Here is a 22,337-nt window from a genome sequence, read left to right as displayed (position 1 = left end):
TGTCCCTGGTCTGGATGCACACACAGGCCACTAGGATGCACCTGGTCCTGAATCAGCTCACAACAAAAATGCCTAACGTGGTAGGCAGAAGATTTTGAGGCAGGCCTGATGGCTGTAGGCTGGTTCAGTCAGAACGGTGTCTGGGAAGCTGGAGGGCAGGAACATCTCATGCTATAACATGTTAGTCTGAGCGCTCTACAGGAAATCTGACTGTCAGCTCTGGAGGGCAATTTTCTTCAGCCTTTGAATAGGTGAAAAGAGGAACCGAGCTTCACAGTTGAGGTTACATGGGATGAATCTGCTTCACTTTCCCAGGATTATATAAGGCAGCTGCTGGTGTGAGGCAGGGAATATGTGTCCTCTGCTGGTGATCTGCTGTAACTTACGCTTTTTGCTCCACTGCCTTGACTGAAAACCACAGGCCAACCCCACATGAGTTTATAGGGGATGCTTATGGACCCTCACTATCCAGGGCAAAGGCCTGGTCGTGCACTTAATTGTTTTCCTGTTGTTCATCACATGTGATGTGCAGAAGAATTGCAGGGTGAGAGTGTGGTTGTTACTGGGGCTCACCCGGGGAGGAGAGAAATATAGAGGAGGCAGAGCTGGGTATTGGGAACAGAAACCACAGCTTTAACCCCGTGAGATGGCAGGAGGTGGCAGAAGCTAGAAAGCCCCGGAGGGCTGGGGCAGCAGCAGGGTCAGGCTCAAGCCCTAGCCTGGAGGCAGCAGGGCAGCACGGGCCATTAAGGGAGGGACCTCCCCTGGTCTGGCAAATCTCCTCCTTCGGGGCCAGCCAGGTCCCAAGGGTGCCGGACAATAGAGGTCCAACCCCTACCAGTGTATGTGAGCTCAGGGCCTTTTGATCCCCATGTAACCCAGAGGCATTGAGGCCACTAACAAGGGGGAATGAAGTCTCTTCTATAGTTATAGCTAAGAGCCTTGTGGCACATGGCAAAGACACATGGCTTTAGCCCCTAAAGTTTCAGGGTCAGTCCTGACAGCCATTGGCTGTGAGCACAGATACACAGAAGTTAATTTTAAATGGAAAACATCTGCTATTTGAACATGGGTGAATTTCTGGGAAAACCAAAGGACCTTGCTTCCAGAAAATGACAGGAGCTGCTCAGAAGCTGGATCTTGTTCCAGTTGCAGGCTCAGTTCCCAATCAAGGGAGCACAGTGGATAGACTACAAAGCTGCCTTTGTTTTCAGAGTTCTTACTGACCAGTGAGCTGCTGCCTCATTCCCTAGCCTGATACTCAAAGAGGTCTCAAGCTATTCCAGATGCGGATGATGATATTGTGATAAGCAAGCCACTAATCAGCCAGCTACCTGGGATCTCGTTTGCCTGGGATTTGAAATTGAGGTTGTTTAGGTATTTGTTTCACTCTATAATCTCAACTCTCCAGATATTGTAGGAAGGAAGTTCCTACTCCCACTGTCCAATAACTGGCCTCTCTGTTTACACATGACATCTGACACATGCCCTGCAAAGAAAAAAGTTTGGGAGCAAGAGGTGACTATAGTACTGGCAAGCAGAGCTGGTTGTGCGTTTTTATATTCACTGGGAAATGCTCAGTTTGTCAGAACTGAAACTTTCCACAGGCAAGGGCTGGTTTTGACAAATTTCCCAACTCAAAATATTTTTGGAAAAAATTCAAATTTGTTTAAACATTCCATTCTGACATCTTTGAAATAGAAATGTCAGGTGAAGCAAGGTGAATGCAGTGGAGACAGGAGGAATTGCTTTGAAAAAACTTTCCATCTAGAATTGTAAGTTACTTTATAGATTGAAATTGAAATAAAACATTTTGATTGACCCAATCTTAGTTTTATTTCAAATGTTGGGGTTCTGGATATTTTCAGGATTTTGAGTTTGTCGCAATTCAGGCTAGGAAAAAATTGAAAATCTCAAATTTTTCCAGGAAAGAATAACCATTTCTGATCCAGCTCTACTCTTCTACTCTCTCTCTACTTCTTCCTTTTATCAGCCTGTTTTTTCTTAGTCTGTCTAGTCTCTGCCATTCTTATGCATCATTCTCACATTTTCTCTCTCTTTCACTGATCCCTTTGTATACCATCTCATTAAAGAGGAGATTTTAAATATCAGTACATTGCAAAATAGGGCAATATCTTTATACCCATTCTACAGATGGAGAAACTGAGGCACAGAGAGCCAAATGCTTACCTCACATCACCCAATAAACCCATGATAAAGTCCAGGTCTTGCATGAGGGTTCCTTGAATGAGAGTGCCTTTTTGCCTTGAAGGACTTTGAGCTTTCACAGGATTGTTTACTTTCAAGGATCAATATAGCTAAGAAAAATAAACCACTTGGGGCTCCTTTCCTATCCATTACATCTCCCCAGTCTTTGGTGTCAGCTCTGAATAGTGAGGATTCTGGCAGGAACTTTTTCTTAGTGAGCCTGTCATGCCTGTCTTGAGAGAGAGCTTGATGTCACGGTACCTAGGATGACCACATTCTTATTCTGCAGTTCACATGCACAGGCCCTTTTACATGTGGATGGGGAGAGGGCCATATATTAGTTCTTGGGCCTTAAGTCTTAATGCTACCTTATTAAACAACATAGAAAATGTCATGCTTTGCCCTGAGTTACACTCCAGGGAAAGCCCTGAAGTCAATGGCATTGCAAGGAGTGTAAATCTATATGAATTTGCCTCTAGATTGCTTCTGGGTTTAATCTCTGCTTTAATCAAATGGTGTTTAAAAAAAAAAAAAAAAAAGGAAACCGTAATCTATTATATACCAAATGGCCAGAAGAGGGCAGACATTCCCTTCTTTATCATATACATTACTGTATTGCAAAAATTATTGCTCTATAGCAGTGTTTCTCAACCTTTTTTTATAAAGTACCCCCTTAAATTATAAGTACCCCCAGTACCTACAGCTTTCAGACACACAATTTTTTGTACCATTGCAACACATTTGTTTAAACAACTTAATCGTAACTGGGCAGGCGATGACATTTTTGTGTGTAAAAAGTACAAAAATAATAAAACACTGTCAAACTTAAAATAAAAATTCAGTTTTCGCCAAATTTCAATTGTGTTGATGTATCCCCCAGACTTCTCTTGAGTACCCCAACGGTACTCGTACTACTGGTTGAAAAACAGTGCTCTATAAAATCACACATACTTAACTCAGAAACAGAATTTCTTTTAAGAACTTCAGTGGATAGAAAAATGCCCTCCCAAGTAGATGTCCTACTTGCAGATCACCAAAGTATTAATGATATTAATTTTATTTCAGCAGCTTCTAGGTGCTTTCCAGAAACACATGAAGACTCTGGACTTGATTTTTAATTAGTGCCTGGGCTCCAAAAATTTCAGCTGATGTTAACAAGCAAAGTGATCAAAGTTACATATTTGTTGTTCTTTTTATGGTAGGAGAGGTTATATTAAGCACAACAAAAGCTGGATTCACAGGGCACTAGGGATGTAAAATCCCATTAATTGGTTAAACATTAAGTTTAACCAGTTGACCAATTAAATGGAGGCAGGCACGCTGGAGCAGCCTCCGCACCCTGGATGGGGGCTGCTCTTGCCAGACTGGAGTGCCCCTGCCCGTGGAGAACCTGGGCCAGGCCTGCCGTGGATGGGGTTGCTTCAGACGGGCTGAAGCAGCCCCCTGCCTGCAGAGAGCTGCTCCAACCCCCACCCATTAACCGTATCTAGTAAGCATTGCCTGTTTAGGGTGATGCTTACCAGTAAACCATTCACATCCCTACAAGGGACCTTTAAATGTCTAACGGCCCAAGGCCCACATTTAGGCACCAGTGGCGTTCAAAGAATGACTACTCAGCTGCTGCTTAAAGTCCTTTGGCACCTATTTCCACTCATAAAATCCCCTATGTCAAGTTGGGGTCAAGTTACTGTGGTGAATCAGACAAAGAGTGGCACTTTGAACCCGGGTCTGGAAGCTCCTAAGGAATATCTTAACCATTGGGCTATTAGGGAAGGTGTCAGCACTACCTTCTGTTAGTAACCATTCAGACATCCCCAATATACTCAAAGCCGCTGAGCGAGGGAGCAAGTAACAACCAAGTCTGTAAATCAAACAGGTTGTGACGGGCCAAAACCAGTTGAGGAGACTTGCTCTGGAGTGAAATATACCTCTGATTTCTTTTTAAAAAGTCATCTGCGAAGAACCCCCTGTCGAATTCCCATCAAATTTACCCCTCTTTTCCCCAAAGCCTTCTATGCCAAAAGATCACACACAATCCATTTTAAGCTAAGTAATTTTGTTTTGACAAAGTGTGGCCAGACAGACTATAACCCCATATCATCCATCTTATTTGCCTCTCTGAAGCACAGGGCAGAGAAGGAGCAATAATATCAGCATAGTCTATGCTGGCTCATCTGATCCTGAGAAGCTGAAACACAGATATGTGGATAGAGAGCAGCTAAGTCAATAAGCTGGCCTCGAGGCTGCGGCTGGCACCTATGTTGATTCGAACACACAGTCCCAGGAAGAGGAATTTCCCACTGAGAAAACAATGTCCAGTACTTCAAAATTTAATCATCTCAATTCTCTCTTACAAGTGTAAATTAAGTTCACAACTCCCTTGTAAGAACTGGTCTCACAGCAGACAGACCAGCATCAATTGGCATGACAGATAAGAAAGAGAAATACGTGACCTCATGATTATAAAAGATGGGCCCAGCACACACTCACTTTGAGTGTCATTCTACCCTCTACCTGCTGGTCGGGTTAGGTGTTTGACCTCCCGAGGTTCTATGGGGACGCCCACCTCGTATTTTCGTCTTTCCTAGGAATTGAGGGACCGGCCCTGGCCTGACATGCTGGAGTCGAGAGGCACAGAAGGGGGTAAAAATGGTACCTGGATGTGGTCCTCTGTCTTAAGTGTACACATAGCAAGAGTAAGCTGTTACTTGGTACCATTATTTCTATTTTTCTATCTTTATCTTCTTTGTAACCATTTTAAGACCTATATTTTGCTAATAGTTAAGAAATAGAACAATAGCCATTGCAACCATATGATTTATAAGCTTCCTCAATAAACCTGTAACTGTTTAAGCTTTAACCTGCCTCCTTCAGTTGCTGTAACAGAACCAAGCACAATTTAAAAGAACTTCAGCCGGTCTAAAGGGACAGTTATAGGAAGAGCTTGGGCGTTTGGATCTGTGTCACTCCCAGGTGACAGGACCCACTGGGGCATCTTTCAGTCTTTCCTCAAGGCTGCCCGCTGCGAAGGAATTATGAAATTCTAGCAGCTGAAATCTAAGATGTAATAAGCTCTTCCTATATAACGGGGCGTCTGTTGGCCTGCTGGCCACCCTCTGCGATGGGACCCCGGTCCTAGCAGTAAAGGCACGGACGTTAAACCTTTTCTCGGAAACATACACACACACACTGCCCTGACCGTCGGCTGACACAAAGGTAGAGGGCGTTGGTGAATCACACTCAGGAACATAATTAAAAGGCAGTTACCACCTTTATGATGCAGTTTCTGCTGCAGCTCCAGGATAGACAACTGAGGAGGGAAATTAGCAGCACCTTTAGCTATCAGAATTAGGGTTCCCAGGTGTTGGGTTTTGAACCAGACAGTCCAGAAAGTTGAGCTTTCTGTTTATGAAACAAATTGAGAAAATATAAATGTCCCGTATTTTCTAAATAAGATGTAATGTAGATTGTGATGTAATGTCAGGTGTGTCTGGTATTTTTTTGTTGAAACCATCTGGCAACCCTAATCAGAATTATGATGGTGTTGAAATCTGAGGGTAAAGGACTATCCGGAGACTGATTAAACCTCAAGCCACTTGGCTGAGGAAGGCCAGTGAAGGGCATGACTGTTACCAAAGGATGGTAACTTTCTCCAGTTGGTCTTTGCTCAGAGTTAAAACGGTTTGTTTGTCTTTGCACCAGCATACATCTAAACAGTGAGGTGTTTTATTTAGAGTTGGATATAGATAGAAGTTAATGTAGCTGTTCTTAAAAGTCTCTTGTTCACATTTATATTTGTACTGCATCTTTTCAGAATCTGTACATAATGAGTATTATTTTTATTTTTTTCTCTGATTTTTCCTTTGTGTTGTGAATAAAACCTGTCTGTAATCCAGTGGGAAGAGAGATTGTGAGCCAGATTCCGCACTTCAGGATATGGATATGAAATTCAGTGTAATGCTATTGACTGGAGGCAGGAAACGTAGGTGCATGTTAGGTACAAATTATCCAGCTCTCTAGGATGAGGGATAGTTATGATTGTCAACATTGAGGCAGTGCAGACTAGTGGAAAGAACACGGCGTTGGGTGTCAGGGGGCCTGGATTCTATCCCTGGACCTCAAGTGAGCAGTATGGAGATGGTTTTCATCTCTGTACACAGCAGCAATGACATTGATGCTGGACCACTGCATCTGGTTCTGGTGTCAACATTCTTCAAAGGATATTGAAAAATGGGAGAGGCTATAGAAAAGAGCCTCAAAAATTATTCACGAGCCAGAAAATGTGCCTCTGCGTACACACATCTAACAGGGAGGTGATTACCCACTGGAGTGAACTACAAGGGAAGAGGTGGAGTCTCCACATGTCTTTGTATCAAGCCCGGGATGCCTTTTTGGAAGACATGCATTAGTCAAACACTAGTTGCTGGGCTCAACACAGGGAAAACGGAATGTAATTCTAGAGTTTCTGATAATAACAGTGGTCATACTAGATACTCTAATGGTCCCTTCTGGCTTTAAATTGTCAGCATGGATCTATGAGCTGGAAAATTGAGAGGTGTGAGTCCTCTGCAAACCACATGGTGTTGAGAAGTCTGGTCAGCTGGGATTAATGAGTCCAGCATTTATTAATAGGGCCAGTAATTCTTCTGGCAATAATGAAGGGAATGCCCCCACACTTACCTCCATTATAGGAGTCAAAATAAGCTGCTCAGGATTGAGCACTGACCACGGGCTTCAAAGGGGTGGGGTGAGGGGCTATTTCTTTCATTATATGCAATTTAGAAAATCACATAAATGTAGCCATGATTTCATGAGTTACATAGGGCCCCACAAGTACAGCCTGGCTGGACCCTTCAGTATAGGAATGAAACAACATCCCTTACTCCCCTCTTCTATTGAGAGCTTTTGCTGTGAGTTTTAGACCTCCAGACCTGCCACATCTCACTAACTGGAAATGAAGGCCTGGCTGTGACGATGGTGTCATCAGGAGGGCGTTGGCTTCCTTGACCATGGGTGGTGGGTCTGTCAAGAAGGGCTGCTAAGCAGAGATGGGCCCATCTATTGATGAAAGGGAACCACATATTTGATACAGAATGGTGAACCTAATGTGTGTGGACTGGTTAAACTTGGTTCAACAGGGGCAAGTGACAAAAGCTCACAGGTTATGTCCAAAACATGAAGAGCTGGGAGAAGTCTCAGAATTTAGAGGAGCAAGAGCTGTTATAGCAGAGACAAGAGAGAACATAGGGTGAAAACCAAATCAGCACCTCAGTTGTCTGTATAATATGAGAAGTATGGAGAATAACCAGGAAGAATTAGAAATACTCGTTAATAAATACAACTACAGGCAGTCCTCAGGTTACGTACAAGATATGGACTGTAGGTTTGTTCTTAAGTTGAATCTGTATGTAAGTCGGAACTTCCTGTAGTCAGCCCCTGGTCAGTTTCAGCAGCGGCTGACTTGGGGACGACTGGGGCAGAGCAGCTGGGGTGCTGCTGGGTTGCTCCAGTAGCGCCGCTCCTTGGCGCTACTGGAGCAATTCAGCAGCACCCCAGCTGCTCTGCCCCAGGCGTCCTGATTCAGCCACTGCTGAAACTGACCAGCAGCGGCTGAATCAGGATGCCTGGGGCAGAGCAGCTGGGGTGCTGCCGGGTTGGTACAGTAGCGCCGAGGAGCGGCGCTGCGGGACCAACCCGGCAGCGCCCCAGCTGCTCTACCCCAGGCGTAGGCAAGAAAAGCCTGGTCTGCTGGGGAAGGGGGGGGGGTCACTAGCTGCACCCCCCCCCAGCAGACCAGGGAGACGCGGGTGGCGGGACCGCCCACGTCCTCCACGGCTTTGCTCCGTCTCCCTGGTCTGCAGGGAGACGGGGAGCAAAGCCTTGGAGCACGCCCGCAGCGGGACAGCCCAGGCGCGCCCGGGCTGTCCCGCTGCGGCCGTCCTCCGCGGCTTTGCTCCGCGTCTCCCTGGTCTGCTGGGGGGGACTCCCCCCCAGCAGACTAGGGAGACGTGGAGCAGCTTTTCTCGCCCCGGAGGACGGGGGCGGCGGGACTGCAGCACATCTGGGCATCCCGCCGCTCCAGTCCTCCGGGGCGAGAAAAGCCCCGTTCGTAACTGCGGATCCGATGTAAGTCGGATCCGCGTAACTCGGGGACTGCCTGTATAACATAGTTAGCATGAAAGAGGTGGGATAATAATACACATGTCTGGAATATTGGCATAGAAGGGCAGGCAGGGGAAAAAGGAAGAGGTATAGTTTTATATATTAAAAATGTGTGCACATGAACTGAGGTTGAGATAGAAATAAGAGACAGACTTATTGGGTATGGATAAAAAGGGTAAAAAACAATGGTGCTGTAACAGATCACCTAACAGGAAGAACAGGATAGGACAAAAAAGCAACAGGTTTAAATTGCAGGAAGGACAGTTTAGGCTGGACATTAGGAGAAAGTTCCTAACTGCCAGGGTGGAATAAATTAAGCACTGGAATAAATTACCCAGGGACACTGAAGATTCTCCATCACTGGAGTTTTTTAAGAGCAGGTTAAACAAACATCTGTCCGGGATGGTTTAAATTATTGGGTCTCAACCTGAGGTACAGTACCCCTCAGGGTCGGGGGTCTCAGTGGACCACCTTGATTTTCATGCAAACCTGGTCCTGGGTGGCCAGGCTGGCAGCTCTCCTGCCCTAGCCGGCCACTTTCCTGTGCCTAGTGCGGAGGTCGTGGATGAGGTCCACGATGTCCGCACTAGCCCAGGCGGGTGCCCGCCTCTTGCGGTCCCAGGCAAGCTCCCGGGAGCCGCCAGCCTGGTCCCGGGAAGAGGGGGAGGGCTGGGGGGCATCGGGTGGGTGGCTTAATCCGTGCCAGGTGCAGGGTCTGCTGGCTGGGTGCTGGCAGGCTTGCACCTGGCATGGGCACTGTAGCCAGCCCATGCGCCTTTAAGGAGTCCGAGGCCGGGAGGGGGACAGACAAGTTTCCCTGGTGTTGGCCAGAGTGGCCACCAGGGAAACCTGGGGAGGGCTAGCCTCCCACTAGTTCGAATTAAGGGTCTACACAGCCCTTAATTCGAACTAGTAAGTTCGAACTAGGCTTAATCCTCGTGGAATGAGGTTTACCTAGTTCGAACTAAGCGCTCCGCTAGTTCGAATTAAATTCGAACTAACGGAGCGCTAGTGTAGCGCCTATGAAAGTTAGTTCGAACTAACGTCCGTTAGTTCGAACTAACTTTGTAGTGTAGACATACCCTGACTTACTAACTAAAAATTGGTGCACTCACACACTCCATGAATGAGCCTCAGGTTGAGAGATGACTCAGTCACTGCAGAGGGGCTGCTCTCTCCTTGCGGGGATCCTTTTCAGGCAGGAATCAGGCTGCTTCGGTCCCAGAATTTCCCCTCACTGCGAAGGGGTGCAGGGCTCAAGGTGCAGGCCACACAACTCCACCAAAATTCAAACTATAACCTCCTAGCCCAGCATTCAGACCCACACAGCAGGCAGCAGCCCTGAACTTGCTGCTAGAGCCGAGCTGACCATGCGGTGACTCTTCTCACCCAGGGAGCTGGAGCCAACTCAGCCTGGCTGGGGAAGCCTCCCAGCAAACTCCACAAACTGGGAATCAACAGTGGAGACATAAAACCCAACTGAGGGATCCTGCCTTCAGGTCCCTAGAGGCTAGTTCTCAGGGGGAACCCTGCATGCAAGCCTGGGGCTTACTAGCTCCCACACAGCAGTCTTCCCCTTGCCCTGGCTGGCTCCAGACTCCCCTCCACAGTGGCCTCTCCTTCCCCCTCCTGAACTTCCTCGGAGAGGCATCTCACTCCCTATGGGTTGCCAGGCAGACTCTGTCCCTGGTAGGGAGAGGGAGCCAAGGCAAACTCAGAGTGCCTCTCCCTGAGCTGCCAGCACACAAAGCCCCCGGAATCTAAGTAATCTCCTTGGGGGTTACATAGATAATATTTGTCCTACCATGTTCAGGGACTGGACTAGATGACCTGCTGAGGTCCCTTCCAGTCCTACAGTTCTATGATTCTGCTTGGATTAATATCAAGACAATTTTTAAAGAATCACCCCAGCACAAGAAATGATTCTGCAGCACATTCCACTGTGACTAAGGCATTTAATATTCCTCACTCACAGTAGACCAAATCCTCAACTACTACCACTGAAATGAAGAGAGCTACACTGATGTACGGCCAGTGAAGATCAGTGTTTTTAAGTCTCTCTCCTTCAAGCTGTCTGAGCCTGACCCCCAGCCTTGCATTTTCATGTTACTATAACAAGTATTTTTGGTTTACAACTTCCACACTATGATTATCTGAACTGTTTCAGGGACATCAAAGCCATATTGATAAATGTGGGGAGAGAAGGAGGAAGCAGCTGTGTATGTAACTCACAACTTCATGATTAGGAGAAGAGCAAGCTTTGATTAAACAGGGTTGTAGTATATATATTTATTACAGTTGTTACTATAGCAACTCTGCCTCAACTGCACAGAGCTAATTTGCATGCCGAACAATCTGAGTCATCACAGCTACCAGCCAAAATGGATAGCTTTGCATCTTTTAACATTAATAAGGCTGCACAGCATGGGACTGGAAAGGTACAGTCCCCAGAGAAAAGAGAAGCAAGTGGCTCCAGGGGGTTTTAGCAGGGGTGGTTCATGCTGTGTCAGGGCCCCGAGCTAAAGGGGATGCAACAGCTGCTGTGCAGTTTCATGTTGCGACTCTCTAGTGGGCCCTGCCACTACAGGGTTTGGCCTGTCACATGTGCTGCCCTTCTGCCCAGAGCCAAAACTAACTGTGCACCTTCCCACAGTTTGAAAATGGTGCCTCCTGCCAGGAGCCGGCAGATTGGAAGCTGGTGGGAGTCATCTGGCATGCTCAAGTTCCTTGTTCTTCGTGCTGTGGGAGCTGGGGTTCTGGTTGGCTGGTTCTCCATAGGCATGTGCTCTCCAGGAAGGGCAGGAGACAGTGCTCTGAGCTGTGCCCCTGACACATTCACGCCTCCAGTGGAGCGGAAACACTTAGGACAGTGAGGGTGCTGAAAATCAGCCTGGGGGTGAGCATGGGGCCAGGAACAGTGGAGCCTCAGGGCCGAAAGCCAGGACCTCAAATGCGGGGCTGGCAGCTGGGACCCCAAGCACGGGAAGGAAGGGGGTATGCAGGCAGGGACCCAGTGTGCCGGTACAGGGAACTTGCAGCAGAGCCCCGATTAAAATCTGGTGTGTTTTGCCATTCCCTGGACCCCTTGTTCCTGTGCCCATGCTTGCCTCTGCTCTGACAGAGCTCAGTGTCAGCTAGTCACACCCCCTCGAGCCATCCCCTGCCAGGGAAGCTAGGTCACTCTCTCCACACTCCTGTTGCAGAGTAAAACCGCTCCTTGCTTCCCTTGGTTGCCTTGGCCTAGCCCCATAGGTGCTGGGGGCAGGCAGCTGCTGGTGGGGAGGAGTCACTCCCACCAGCAAGGCACTTACTCCTTGGGTGCTCCAAGGCTGGAACACCTATGGGACAAAATTGGTGGCTGGCTGAGCACCCACCAGAAGTCTCCCTGTTAGTTCCCTTCCTCCCCTTAGCACCACCCAGTGCTTAGGAGGCTCTGGGTGGGGGGAGGGTGAGGAGACGTGAGGATGTGGCGTGTTCAGGGGAGGGGGTGAAAATGGGTGGGAAGAGGTGAGGGTGGAGTGGGTGTAGCAAGAGCCAGGAACAGGGATTTGGAGGAAGGGCTGGAGTGGGTGGGGATATCTGCAACTTCTGTGACAGTCTTACTTACGACAAAAGCTGGCCTGGTTTGGATGAATCCAGAGGGGCTTCACATTCTGTCCTCTCAAATGCCTTGGTTTTAGTCCTGACATTGTGTTCCATACACTTTGGGGTCCTCTCATGGTATCATTGAAAATGAATGAAGTCCAACACAAAGAACCCCGATGCCAAGAAAGTGTTGTGTTTGCTAATGGCAGGAACCCCAGTGCTTTAAGTTCTATGTGTGAATGATGAAGCCCTGTCCCTCATTGGCCAGCGCACCCCACCTCTAGGGCTGCACAGCTTGAGTTCAACACTCGTGAGCCAGCCCTTAGCATGCAACATGGGTAACACCTCACCATCTGCTCTGTTCCTGGCCCCTCAACTCCAGAGCCCTAGGCTCCCATATCCTGCATCCCTTCAGGCCCCAGATCCCCCTCCACTGCCCCATTTCCACCACCTCAGTCCCCCTATAATCACCTCGTGTCCCTTGCTCCACCCCATCATCTGCCCACTCCTTCCCCTTTCCGCCCCCCTCCCGTCTCTGCATCTAGCTTCCCCCTGCCATGCGCTTGTATGGACATGGGGCTAAGCTAAACCATCTCCCCCCCCCCCCCCACTCTGTGCTGATTGGCTGTTCATACTGGCCTTATTTGCATCTCTAGCACCTGCTCCCTCCTTCCCGCTCTCAGCCCCACCTCTCTCCCGGCGGCGTCGGGAGCCGAGTAGAAGAACGTCATCCAGCCGCCACCTCTCACTAGTGGAGTTGAGTTGTCAATCAGAGGAAACGCCCCGCCCTCTGGAGTGTCCCGCCCAGACTCTGCCCTGCCTGCTTCATTCTGCTCACGGCAGCTAGCGGGAAAGGTCTCTGGTGGAGGAGAGCTGCTGGCTGGTGCAGAGACAGGCAGGTTCCAGTTCTGGGATAGCATCACACAGAGGACGGAAGCAGAGGAAGAAGCAGCAGCAGTTTCTACTCTGGTAACCTTTTCCCGCTCCATATTAAGAGCATTATTACTGTTTTAAGGCCACATTTGGGGGCATTTTGTATAAGACTGATTTCCTGGTCAGTTCCTTCCTGAATCTCTTTCTCCTTAGGAGCGTTGTTGTGGGGAGTCCAGTGTGCTCTGTGTGTGGCATGGGGGAGAGTCTCAATGTTTGCTTCAGGTTGTGGTCAAGATGATAAGGAAAGAGACACCTGGGCTGCTGCTGTTTATTATTGCAGTCACAAACTGCACAAATACCAGCATTATAAGGAGCTTAAACCCAGCTTGTCTGCGTGCTCTATCCTGCTCTACCCATAGGCCATCTTGACATTGATGTAGGATGATGTGATTCTGTGTCTTGCTACTGCTAAACCATCCCTGCAAATTTCCGGACTCACAAGATGCCTCTGGAGAGCAAACTGGGTCTGCAATTAGATTACACTGAAAACGATTTCTCCTTTTAGCAAGGTACTGGGGTCATCCTACTCACAAAGGCTTTGTTCTTGCTCCACTTCCTGCAGACTACTCTATTCAAATGCTGCCTCTTGAGATTAAACCGTTTGAATAACTATGGGAGCTGTCTGCAGTCCTCTGTACCTCTTACTGGTTTCTAATACTATCTTTGCTTAGTCAGGAAGGGAGTGTGTATCTCGGGCAGGTCCCTATCAACAACATAATCTTTTTATGAAAGGAAACAAGATGTATGTTGTTTACCCGGTAAATTAGGTTGGTTATTACTGAGTTGTTTTTCCAAAACAGTAAAAGTGAGGATGAAAATGACAAACTAATCAATTGAAAGGCTTTGCAGCTGTAAAATGAAGCCTCTTGAGTCATGCCAGTGTGAAAAGATGCAGAGCTTAGGTGCTGTTGAAATATCTGAAGCCCTGTCTCTGAGCTGATAAGTTTGTGTGCTGACATTCAACCTGGAGGGAATTTTTATGGCAGAGCCATAAAGCCCTGAAAGTAAAAGTGCCTATGTTGTGTCAGCATTTCCACTAATTATGAAATGTTAGGCCAGTTGATATTTTTAGGACTAGCATGTGCAAGTCCTTTGTTAGACCTGTTGTTTTCTGTCTGGTAAAAGAAATGTCAGTGAGGATTTCAAATGCCTTTGTTGCATTCTTATTAGATTTCATCTTATTACCATATATGTTAAGATTCTTGTGTTCTGTATGAGTAAAACTGAGAGAGTCAAGTAATAGCATTGACCAGTAGTCATTTAAAGCAGGGATGGGGAAGTGCAGGCCCAAAGGCTAAATGAGGCCCCTGGCTTGCTTCGATCTGGCCCCCAAGGCTCAGGGCTCCCCCCGTACTAGCATTCCAACCTCCCCACCATCCCACCTTGGTGCTGGGGCACACAGAATCTACTAGCCTGGGCCCCCTTAGGCTCTGGTGTGTGAGGGGAATATGGGGAGTATCTTTCTCCTCAGTGGGGGTTTGTTTGTTTGTTTTGCTTCTCACTTGTCTGCGGCCCCCAACTGATTTTTTTCTGTGGGTCAGCAGCCCCTGACCCCCAAAAGGTTCCCCATCCATGATTTAAAGGAAGCTCTAATGCATTTAATATATGGATCAAGTTATAGTATTCTGTTCCAGAAAAACAGTACTGTAAGGTTACTGATAGTTGAATATTTGATTTGTTGATGTGCTTACGTACGTATGTGTGATCATGAATTTGGTGTGCTCAGTTTTTAATATACAAGGGCTTTCTAAGCTCCTGACTCCTTGGAATTAACTTATGCTGGTGTCATTTGAGTCTGCCGGGTGATACTTGACAAGAACCTAGAAGCTTGTCTCATATAAACTAGAAATGTGATGAGACTATAGATTATAAGATCTTTGGGACAGAGACTGTCCTTTTTTGTGTAACACAAACCACAATGGGGCCTAAGTCTATGACTAGTGTTGCTCGGTTCTATGAGAATACTATTAGTATTAACAGAAAGGGCCATTGTCATGGCATATAGAGCTTGCTGTGCTTCGGTGGATGCTCATTAAATGTTTTGTTAAATTGCAATAGAGGTTTCCATTTCAACAGTAACTATGGAAAGAACCATTTCCAACTGTTGTATGAACTGGTATTTAATATTGGGTATGTGTTTTCAGAGTTTGTTTGTTTTGTTTTTTGTTATTCAGGAGGTAACACTTTTGAAAGACTCATAGACTCATAGACTTTAAGGTCAGAAGGGACCATTATGATCATCTAGTCTGACCCCCTGCACAGGGCAGGCCACAGAATCTCGCCCACCCCTCTTAGAATAATCCTCTCACCTATGTCTCAGATATTGAAGCCTTCAAATACTTTGAAGGCCCCAACATGCAGAATAGTGATAGAAATGTAGCCGTGTTAGTCTGGGGTAGTTGAAGCAAAATGCAGGACAATGTAGCACTTTAAAGACTAACAAGATGGTTTATTAGATGATGAGCTTTCGTGGGCCAGACCCACTTCCTCAGATCAAATAGTGGAAGAAAGTAGTCACAACCATATATACCAAAGGATACAATTTAAAAAAATGAACAAATATGAAAAGGACAAATCACATTGCAGAACAGAAGGAGGATGCGGGGGGGTGGGAAGGGGGAGGAAGGAAGGTAAGTGTCTGTGAATTGCTGATATTAAAGGTAGGGAGAGTGGGATGTTTGTGAGTTAATGGTATTACAGGTGATAATTGGGGAAACTGTCTTGATAATGGGTGAGAAAGTTCAAAGACTTGTTAAGTCCTTGTCCGTAAGTGTCGAATTTTAACATGAATGACAGTTCAGAGGATTCCCTTTCAAGTGCAGATGTAAAAGGTCTTTGTAGCAGAATGCAGGTGGCTAAGTCATTTAGAGAGTGTCCTTTCTGGTTAAAGTGGCAAGAAACTGTTTTCTCTTTGTGATCTTGTCTAATATCTGTTTTGTGGGCATTAATCCTTTGGCGAAGTGTCTGAGATGTTTGTCCAATGTACATAGCAGACGGACACTTTCGGCACATGATAGCGTAGATTATATTTCTGGATGCGCAGGAATATGTGTTCTTGATCTTATAACTCACTTGGTTAGGTCCAATAATGGTATCAGCAGAATGAATATGTGGACAAAGCTGGCAACGGGGTTTGTTGCAAGGGAAGGTACCAGGGTTGGTATTAGTGTGGTATGTCCTGTGGTGGTTGGTAAGAATCATCTTGAGGTTAGGTGGTTGTCTATAGGAGACTATGGGTCTGTCTCCCAGAGCCTCTTTGAGTATGGTATCCTGTTCCAATATAGGCTGTAGTTTCTTGATAATGTGTTGGACAGGTTTAAGTTGGGGGTTGTAGGTGATGACAAGTGGTGTTCTATTGTTGGTTTTCTTGGGTCTGTCTTGAAGTAGATGGTTTCTAGGTATTCGTCTGGCTCTTTCAATTTGCTTTTTTGTTTCTCTGGGTGGGTAGTTGAGATTTATAAATGCTTGGTAGAGATCCTGAAGCTTCTGGTCTCTGTCAGTGGGGTTAGAGCAGATGCGGTTGTATCGAAGGGCTTGGCTATAGACGATGGATCGTGTGGTGTGTTCTGGATGGGAGCTGGATGCATGTAGGTAACTGTATGAGTCAGTGGGTTTTCTGTAGAGAGTGGTGTCTAATTTTCCATTGTTGATTTGTACGGTGGTGTCCAGGAAGTGGATCTCTCGTGTAGAATGGTCCAGGCTGAGGTTGATGGTGGGGTGTAGGTTGTTGAAATCTCTGTGGAATATCTCCAGTGTTTCTTGGCCATGTGTCCAGATCATAAAGATGTCATCGATGTACCGTAGGTAGAGGAGGGGTGAAAGGGGACGGGAGTTGAGGAAACGTTGTTCTAGGTCAGCCATAAAGATGTTAGCATACTGTGGGGCCATGCGTGTACCCATGGCTGTGCCGCTGATCTGGAGGTATAAGTTGTTCTCAAACCGGAAATAATTGTGGGTGAGAACAAAGTTACATAGGTCTGCTATCAGGTTGGCAGTAGTGTCCTCTGGGATAGTGTTTCTAATTGCTTGTAATCCGTCTTCATGTGGGATGTTGGTATATAGAGCTTCTACATCCATGGTGGCAAGGATGGTATTATTGGGGAGGTTATCGATGTTTTGTAATTTCCTTAGGAAGTCAGTAGTGTCTCGGAGATAGCTGGGGGTATTGGTTACGAAGGGTTTGAGAAGAGTGTCTACATAGCTGGATAGACCAGTAGTGAGCGTGCCAATACCAGAGATGATGGGACGTCCGGGGTGCCCAGGTTTATGGATCTTGGGAAGTAGATAGAACAATCCTGGTCGGGGGTCAGAAGGTGATTCTGTGAGGATTTGTTCCCGAGTAGCTGTGGGGAGGCTTTTAAGGAGACAGTGTAGTTTCTTTTGGTAGTCCAAGGTGGGATCAGAGGGGAGAGGTTTGTAAAATGTGGTGTTCGAGAGTTGTCTGGTTGCCTCCTGGTTATAGTCGGCCTTATTCATAATGACCACAGCACCCCCTTTGTCAGCTGGTTTGATTACAATGTCCAGGTTGTTTTTGAGACTCTGGATGGCATGGTGTTCAGCGCGGCTAAGATTGTGTGTCGCTTGTTGTCGTTTGTGAATAATGTCAGTCTGTGCGTTGTTGCGGAAGCTGTGTATATAGAAATCCAGATTGTAATTCCGACCGTCAGGGGGAGTCCATATAGAATTATTTTTCCTTTGGTGTTGGTAGGGGGGATCTGGTAGGTCAGATTGATGTTCAGTGGTGGTTTGGAAATATTCTCGGAGACGGAGGCGGCGAAAAAAAGCCTCAAGGTCACCACAAAATTGTATCCAGTTTGTGGGGGACGTGGGGCAGAAAGAGAGACCCCGGGACAAGACAGACTCTTCTGCTGGATTGAGTTTGTAGCTGGAGAGGTTAACAATATTATCCGGTGGGTTGAGGCAGTTGCTGTTGTAGCCAGTGGTATGGAGCAGGTTAGAAAATTTATTGTCTTTTCTTTGTTGTAGGGAATAGAAGTGTGTATAGTAGATTTCTTGTCTGGTGGAACAAAAGTCTTGCAAGGTGTCAGTCGGTGTGGATGTTTGTCTTGAGATGAGACGATCTAAGTTAGAAATGTCATTCTTGATGGTTTTCTGTTTCTTGTATAAAATACTTATCAGGTGGTTTCTTAATTTCTTGGATAGTGTGAGGCAGAGTCTTTCACTGTACTCAGTGAAGTATGTTGATCTTAGTGGATTGTTCACTTTCAGTCCTTTGGGTACGATGTCCATTTTCTTGCACTTGGATAGAAAGATGATGTCTGTCTGTATCTGTGCGAGTTTCTTCATATGGTTGATGGATTTCCATTCCAAACGGCTAAATGTAGTGCCTTGCATGTAGAATAGTGATAGAAATGTAGCCGTGTTAGTCTGGGGTAGTTGAAGCAAAATGCAGGACAATGTAGCACTTTAAAGACTAACAAGATGGTTTATTAGATGATGAGCTTTCGTGGGCCAGACCCACTTCCTCAGATCAAATAGTGGAAGAAAGTAGTCACAACCATATATACCAAAGGATACAATTTAAAAAAATGAACAAATATGAAAAGGACAAATCACATTGCAGAACAGAAGGAGGATGCGGGGGGGTGGGAAGGGGGAGGAAGGAAGGTAAGTGTCTGTGAATTGCTGATATTAAAGGTAGGGAGAGTGGGATGTTTGTGAGTTAATGGTATTACAGGTGATAATTGGGGAAACTGTCTTGATAATGGGTGAGAAAGTTCAAAGACTTGTTAAGTCCTTGTCCGTAAGTGTCGAATTTTAACATGAATGACAGTTCAGAGGATTCCCTTTCAAGTGCAGATGTAAAAGGTCTTTGTAGCAGAATGCAGGTGGCTAAGTCATTTAGAGAGTGTCCTTTCTGGTTAAAGTGGCAAGAAACTGTTTTCTCTTTGTGATCTTGTCTAATATCTGTTTTGTGGGCATTAATCCTTTGGCGAAGTGTCTGAGATGTTTGTCCAATGTACATAGCAGACGGACACTTTCGGCACATGATAGCGTAGATTATATTTCTGGATGCGCAGGAATATGTGTTCTTGATCTTATAACTCACTTGGTTAGGTCCAATAATGGTATCAGCAGAATGAATATGTGGACAAAGCTGGCAACGGGGTTTGTTGCAAGGGAAGGTACCAGGGTTGGTATTAGTGTGGTATGTCCTGTGGTGGTTGGTAAGAATCATCTTGAGGTTAGGTGGTTGTCTATAGGAGACTATGGGTCTGTCTCCCAGAGCCTCTTTGAGTATGGTATCCTGTTCCAATATAGGCTGTAGTTTCTTGATAATGTGTTGGACAGGTTTAAGTTGGGGGTTGTAGGTGATGACAAGTGGTGTTCTATTGTTGGTTTTCTTGGGTCTGTCTTGAAGTAGATGGTTTCTAGGTATTCGTCTGGCTCTTTCAATTTGCTTTTTTGTTTCTCTGGGTGGGTAGTTGAGATTTATAAATGCAGAGAGTCCTTCAGCTGTGATCTGTGCCCAATGCTACAGAGGAAGGCGAAAAACCTCCAGGGCCTCTGCCAATCTACCCTGGAGGAAAATTCCTTCCTGACCCCAAATATGGCGATCAGCTAAACCCTGAGCATGTGGGCAAGACTCACCAGCCAGACACCCAGAAAGTTCCCTATAGCAACTCCTATCATCCCTCCATTGACCTATTTCCAACTGATAATGAATGGTCAATTAGTTACCACGATCATGTTACTTCATCCAACCATCCCCTTATCATAGAATCATAGAACTGGAAGAGACCTCAGAAGGTCATCAAGTCCAGCCCCCCGCTCTAGGCAGGACCAATCCCATCTAAATCAACCCGGCCAGGGCTTTGTCAAGCCGAGACTTAAACACCTCTAGGGATGGAGACTCCACTACTTCCCTAGGTAACCCATTCCAATGCTTCACTACCCTCCTAGTAAAATAGTTTTTCCTAATATCCAATCTGGACCTCTCCCACCACAACTTGAGACCATTGCTCCTTGTTCTGCCATCTGTCACTACTGAGAACAGCCTCTCTCCATCCTCTTTGGAACCTCCCTTCAGGAAGTTGAAGGCTGCTATCAAGTCCCCCCTCACTCTTCGCTTCTGCAGGCTAAACAGACCCAAGTCCCTCAGCCTCTCCTCGTAGGTCATATGCTCCAGACCCCTAATCATTTTGGTTGCCCTCCGCTGGACCCTCTCCAATGCTTCCGCATCCTTTTTGTAGTGGGGGGCCCAGAACTGGACACAATACTCCAGATGTGGCCTTACCAAAGCCGAATAAAGGGGAATAATGACATCTCTGGATCTGCTGGCAATGCTTCTCTTAATGCATCCTAATATGCCATTAGCCTTCTTGGCTACAAGGGCACACTGTTGACTCATATCTAGCTTCTCATCCACTGTAACCCCCAGGTCCTTTTCTGCAGAACTACTACTTAACTGGTTGGTCCCCAGCCTGTAACTATGCTTGGGATTCTTCCGTCCCAAGTGCAGGACTCTACACTTGTCTTTGTTGAATCTCATGAGATTTCTAGTGGCCCAATCCTCCAATTTGTCTAAGTCACTCTGGACCCTATCTCTGCCCTTAAGCGAATCTACCTCTCCCCCTAGCTTAGTGTCATCTGCAAACTTGCTGAGGGTGCAATCTATCCCCTCATCCAGGTCATTAATAAAGATATTGAACAAAACCGGTCCTAGAACTGAACCTTGGGGTACTCCACTAGAAACCGACCGCCATCCTGACATCGAACCGTTGATCACTACCCGCTGGGTCCGGCCTTCTAGCCATCTTTCTATCCATCTTACCGTCCATTTATCCAATCCACATTCCCTTAACTTGCTGGCAAGAATAGCGTGGGAGACCGTTTAGACATATTTTGCCGTTTAGTATGTTTGGAATGACTCAGCCTCTCACAGGGAATTTTTCCCATGTTACTGCTATTTAGGCTACATCTAAATTTAGCATGCAGTCCAAATCATTACTCTGGTCTGGGCTTCTTTGCAGGAAAGTATCTTCTCTTGCAAGTGTAAGGTAGCAGGGGACCTGCTGCTGGATCAGGGGGAGCAATGACTATGTGTATCCTCTGGCTTTGTCCCATTTCTCCCTCTCTGTGTCTCTAGTCTGTTGCAGTTCTGGGTTGCAGTTCTGGGTATCCCCAGGAAATACCCCAGAACATTGTTTTGAAACGTGCTTTCTCTCCCCACCCTACTTTTTCACAGTGCGCCCATATTGGGAAGTCTGATTGAGGGGAGCCTCATGAGCAGGTTAGCATCCCTCAATCTTTATGAAAATTCTTTGGCTTAGAGCACTGATTGCGTCAAATGTTTATGAACATGCTTCACTTTCATACCATCAATCTTCCCCCTAACATCAGTGGAACTACTCATGATAGTAGAGCTAAGAACATACATAAGGCTTTGGATGGCTGAGTCCTAAAAAACAGAACAGCACCTTCTACAAAATAGTGCTATTGCTTTGCTATGAGACTATTTTAGCACCCAACAAGATCATTGTATTAAGAACTGAACAATAAGAACCATCAGTTACTCGATTAAAGGCTTTTCACTCATTGTGTGGTGAGATGAGAGCTTTTATGAGCCTCTTGGTAACTCTAGACAGAAGCTCTCTCTCCATTAGCAATTTTGTCGGTTTGGGGTGTAAAAAAACACCCCTTTGACCAGCATAAATTTCAGTGACAAAAGCGCTGGTGTGGACAACACTATGTCAGTGAGAGATGCTCTCTCACTGACTTAGCTGCCGCCATTGGTGCCAACTCCATGGCTGTGCCAGGGCTCAGCACCCACCAGCCACAGCTATTTGGCAGAGCCCCCAGTGAGCTAATCAGGGAGAGGCTTGGGTAAGTGCAGAGAAAAGGGGGTGGTGAGGGACCTTTGGGAGGGGTAAAGCAAGGGCAGGGCCGTAGACTAAGGGATTGACTGAGGGCGGGGCCTCGGGACTGAGTGGGGGCGAAATACCCTCAGGGAATCCTAGACATTGATGCCTATGGTTGCCACTGCTTCTTGGGTGTGGTTTAATTATGTCAGTGGGAGAATCTCTTCCATGGCATAGAGAAGCTACACAGGAGAACTTACAGCCGTGCCACTGTAAGGTCTGTAGTGTAGACACAGTCTTATGATCCAGTATTTCTGTTTGGACTCTGAGAGCTCTAGCTTTATCTCATGTCACAGGTAGTTAAGTCTACATGTATCCTGCCATCTTTTCTTTTTTTTTTCAAAGCTGAATGTTTCAAATTGTGTAGATCAGAGGCATTGTTCCCCATATAAATGCTTTAGCTTAAGCTTTTCTTCTCCCTTGTTGGAAGCTGCATAGTCTCTATTGGATTGATTGTGCCATGTGCTGAAAAGGGAAAAAGAGGTCACATGTCTCAGATGGCCTGTTCACTATTGCTACTTGAGGCAGTTTGGCATCAGCAAATGCATTGTATATTTTCGAATTCTG

General features: G+C 46.5%; 1 protein-coding gene across 2 annotated transcripts in view; it reads left to right on the top strand.

The window, feature by feature from the left end:
• The first annotated feature begins 12,782 nt into the window (after window positions 1-12,782).
• ME2 (malic enzyme 2) overlaps window positions 12,783-22,337 on the top strand; it is a 50,675-nt gene continuing 41,120 nt past the window's right edge. For both annotated transcript variants that reach the window (XR_012904982.1, XM_075932656.1), the window contains exon 1: window positions 12,783-12,924. The gene's annotated coding sequence lies outside the window, so the exon portion shown is untranslated. The remainder of the gene's footprint in view (window positions 12,925-22,337) is intronic.

This window comes from Pelodiscus sinensis, chromosome 6 (assembly GCF_049634645.1).
Source record: "Pelodiscus sinensis isolate JC-2024 chromosome 6, ASM4963464v1, whole genome shotgun sequence".
Taxonomy (NCBI): domain Eukaryota; kingdom Metazoa; phylum Chordata; order Testudines; family Trionychidae; genus Pelodiscus; species Pelodiscus sinensis.
The sequence above is the reverse complement of the archived record's forward strand: the minus strand, read 5'-3'. Positions and strand labels throughout refer to the sequence as shown.